Source organism: Kryptolebias marmoratus, linkage group LG9, assembly GCF_001649575.2.
Source record: "Kryptolebias marmoratus isolate JLee-2015 linkage group LG9, ASM164957v2, whole genome shotgun sequence".
NCBI classification, from domain to species: domain Eukaryota; kingdom Metazoa; phylum Chordata; class Actinopteri; order Cyprinodontiformes; family Rivulidae; genus Kryptolebias; species Kryptolebias marmoratus.
The window spans coordinates 29,335,562-29,340,201 of NC_051438.1; the positions used below are offsets into that span (position 1 = coordinate 29,335,562).

A 4,640-nucleotide genomic window follows, 5' to 3' on the forward strand; every position below is an offset into this window, starting at 1 on the left:
ATTTTATTATTGAAAATTTTCCATTACAACAGACAGAGCTTGTCTTTCCTTGTCAAAGAGAAAATTCAAATACTTTAGTCCTAAGTAACAAAACAATCAGGTTTCAATGGTGCACACACCCTGACCTCAACAAACACCATCCTGGATGCAGTTTATGCAGTTTATTTTATTGGTCATGTTTTATTATCACCTGTCGCTAAACACACAAAAGGCAATAAGGTGTGTGATCGTGTCTGTGTCATTTATCTGCCATGTTAGCAAAATATCTCCTAAACCACTGGAAAGGCTACAATGAAACATAATCATTGGAGGAACCTCTACAACTGACTAACTTTCAGATTTAACCTGATCCCCCCCCCCATCCCCTCCACCACACACACACTCACACACACACCTGGACCATTGGTCTGCTGACGGCCCTACCTGAAGGTGGAGTCAGTCAGTATAAAAAGACCTGACATTTCCTCCTTTAGGACAGCTGAACAAATCTGTGCTTCCATCTGACACAACTTTTTTGTGGTAAGTTCTTCATTTGGTTTTAACGAATTATGAGCTGCTTCTTTATGTTTCAGAATAGTTTGTTTGATTTATTCTGTATGTATTAGAGCTCTGCTGTCTTTATTAGTTATTTAAAGTCTTTAAATATAACTGGATCGTACATCAGTCCTAAAATTATGGCTTGTGAATCATTTTTAAAACTATTTGTGACTTCAGTCAGAAAGTCTGTGCCAACCAACAATACTGTGTAAAAGTCTTGAGCCAGAAGTGGAAAAAGAAGCCAAAGTCCAAAGAAAACCTTAAAAGTTCTCCAGATTTTAAAAGACATTTTGGAAAACCACTGATTAGAACCACTTTAAAAGATTACATCAAAGTCTGACTGCTTATAAAAAAAATATAGATAAATTTGGATGGATAGAAACTTTTGCACAGGTCTTCTTCTGTAGATGGATTTAACAGATAGAATAAAAATATTTGCCATAGTTAGTCAGGTTTTTATTGTTTGTGAGTTGTTCGCTCAGCTGAGATGTTTCAAACATTTTGCTGTTTTTATCTGAGCTGTCAGTGAACAGCAGTCAGATACAAGAACTATGGGCAACGAGAAATGTTTTATCTTTGATTTATGTAATAATTGTTGTTTTATTCCATATTTTAAAATTAAATGAAGATACTTTGAATGGCGTTTCTATTAGAAAAGCATCTTCTAAAGAGCCTCCAACTAAAGACAAAACATTTCTTCTAAAGAAAAACTTCAGCCCTTCCTGAAACTTGTAGAATAGAAGAATAGAAAGCCTTTATTGTCATTATACAAAGCACACACAGTGTGCATAGTACAATTAGAAACTACTCCCTCAAAGTACACACAGCACAATATATAAATAACATGCTCAAAATAAAATGAATACAATAAAAAAACTTCTGTACAAGGGTCCTATACAGTGACACAGACAACAGGTAGGCAGGAAAGACAGATAAGACATTACAGATACGTTAATTTAGGACAACACAAATTTAACATTGTAATAGATTTTGGAAAGAAACTGTCTCGGAGTCTCTTTGTCTTACCTAGTATGGACCTGTAGCGCCTCCCAGAGGGGAACAGGTTGATGCAACCAAGGGTGGTTATGGTCCTTCAGAATGTCCCTGGTCCTGCTGAGACAACGGGGACTGTAGATGGTGCTTATGGAAGCCAAAGGACAGCCAGTGATTTTCTGTGCAGTGTTGGTCTTTTTTTGTCAGCCTTTGTTTTATTGTCTTTACATTTATGCAAATAATTGTCCTTTAAATGTTCAGAAAACACCGTATGTCCAGGTGTACACAACTTTGTTGTGGTCATCTCGTATTGTAATCATCTATTGGATGTATTACCGCATAATGCGTGATCACGTATTGCGTCGTCACGCAACACATATTGCACGATTACGTGTTGCGCGGCGCATGCGTAACTTAAAAAAACTGACAATGAGTCTGACTTCAAGAATGGCCGTCAAGATGGTGAGAGATGATGGTGGATGGTGCATCATTGCTTTTGTCTTTCTTTCCGTTTTTGTTCGTCCAACTGGAGGTTAGTTTTGTGACAATCAGAAATAGAATGAAAAGTAAACGATCAACCTGTTTAAGATCCTGAGGTGTGCTGAATGTTGTAACAACGGTTCTGCTAAGGCCACGTGGCGAACGCTAAGCCTTTAGCTAAGCTAAACTACTTACCGACAGTTGAGTTGTTTCAAAAACAATTTGGAAATTTTCAGTCATCTTTACTGATGAGTTTGACTTCTTAATTTCACAAGAGAGGACATTAGAAAGGATTACATTTATTTATTAAACACATAATAAAGTTTTATTTGACTCATTATTGGTCAAGGTCAAAGACTGATTCGATGATCCTGGCCTTTTTTTTCTGGTTGCAGTTAACTTAATTTAAACAGGACAAGCAAAGTNCTCCAGATAAATGCAGGGCTCTTTAACTGGCACTACTATTTGCCTTTTTTATTTAATAAACTTTAAAGGTTTATTACTGCTTTATAAATAGTTAATAAGTATTTACAGTCCATGCAGGGAAAAAATGAACAATTCAGATAAAAACTGCAGAGCTAGCTAAACAAATAAATACACTAATAAAGAATAAAATGTTTCTAATTTTTTATTTCCAAATTTATTTATTTCTATGTTTACAGTCATTTAAACAATTACATTTCTGTGTAGCTTTTTGTTCAGTTGAACTGTTTTCTTATTTTGTGACATTTAACAAACTGGTATTATTCTGGTTTACTTTGACTCTGAACCTGGAGCTGAACTGACTAAGAGTCTCTCAGATGTTTGTTGTTGTTTGTGTCCACAGATCTAGCAGTGGGCGATGTGATCAATGATGGAGTCATGGTCGCAGCAAGTCTTCTGTTTCCTGTTGTGATCATTCTGCTCATCTGGCTACGTGGCTAAAGAGGAAAACAGAGTTTGGATCAACTTCCTGCTGGAGGTAATCACTAATAGATGTTTCAAAACGTCTCAAATCTGAAGCTCTGATCAGAAAACAAACTGATAACACTGTGGCTCATTTCTGTTTTTATTTTCATTTTTCCTCTGAACAGAGTGGTGACCTGATACCTGGCCAGATGACATCCAAGCCTAACATCAGGAACCATGGCTTTAGATCCTGTGTGTGTGTGTGTGTGTGTGTAGTGTCATGATGCAATAGGCAGAACATTTTAATAAACATTAAACTTCAGATCATTTTTGTCAGGCGTTGTTATTTTGTGATTCATGTAGTTGTAGGAAAATGTTAGTGAGGATGAAGAGGAGGAAGGCAGTTGGACCTGAAGACATACCAGTGGAGGGATGGAAATGTCCAGGAGAGATGGCAGGGAGGTTTCTGACTCAATTATTCAGTGACATTTTCTGAGACTTCCATCAGTAACCATCAATGTCACTGATTCAAACAGAAGATGCAAACAAACTGTTTGCTCTCCCGTCAAACAATCTGCTTTAAAAGTGACAACTTAATAAATGTAAAACAGGAGTACCCTCCACTGCTTCTGTTTGTTTTACACAAACCCTGTGCACAGTGTGTTCATCTGAATAATAACATAACCTGCTTAAAAAATAATACTTCCAGTCAACAAAGTGACTCAGGAGCACAAAGAAAAGGCAACAAAACCACAAAACTCTGCTTTAGTTTCCATTTTCACTCCAAATCGGACAAATCATAAAGCATTAAGACTTTTAACTGATGATTAAGAGCAAATTTTAAATAAAAATGTTAATTTAGATCACAAATCAAGGGAGACATGGAATCATTTTCATGTTTCTACAATTAGTTCAGTTTTTAATCATAAAGGTCGCCCCCTGCTGCCTCATTAACAGAATGCACTTTGAGATTACTGATAATCTTTGGTTTACTTGAGAAAACTCTTGAATTAAAAGTTTTATTACAGTTGTGTAACAGAAGAAGAGTGAATATTTACTCTACATAACTCCTGAGTTTCAGGATGATGGAGTTCTGGTTCCACCTGAAGCCACCGGGTCGCTCCTCAGTCAAACGGCACATTTCTCTGCCTGGAACCTTAACCACAGGAACCATTAGTCCAATTACGTGTCATTCCTTACCCCAACCTCAGAGTCTCTGTTTGCTCAGTGTTTGGTTCAGATCAGCTGAGCTGCACCACATTCAGGTTTTATCCCGACCTGAACATGTCCAAACATCAGCTGTCTTCTAACATGTTCAGCTCCGCCAAGATGGATTTGTTTTCCCACAAAGCAAACCATCTGATCCATATGAAGTGTGCAATAATTCCTCATGAGCTCGTGTCATAAGAGACTGAAGCTGTGAACTTCCTGCCTCCCAGCTGTGTCCACACTGGTTCCTGGAAGAACTCATCCCAACATTCACGGCACTTCTCAGGGTTCTCTGTGTGTTCTTCCACTGCTGTTTTTAAATTCCTGTTTGCTCTGCACTATAAATGATAAAGAGAAAAGGCTGTGCTGCAGGCTGAGAGCTGCAAGCTGAGAGCTGCAGGCTGAAGACGCTGAAGAACCACAGATGGAAACAGGTCAGAGTCAGAGTGGAACCTCGTTGAAGGTCAGACAGGAGAAGCTGAACAGGCCAGAAACTCCTGAAGGTGGCAGCATTGGGCCTTAAGATACAGTCA

The 4,640-nt window shown here is 38.0% G+C and overlaps 1 long non-coding RNA gene across 1 annotated transcript; it reads left to right on the forward strand.

Moving 5' to 3' along the window:
* The first annotated feature begins 406 nt into the window (after positions 1–406).
* LOC108250754 lies at positions 407–3,220 on the forward strand. Its single transcript, XR_001809314.2, has 3 exons — positions 407–519; positions 2,837–2,971; positions 3,084–3,220. It is a non-coding gene; the product is annotated as an uncharacterized LOC108250754 (long non-coding RNA).
* The last annotated feature ends 1,420 nt before the right edge of the window (positions 3,221–4,640 follow it).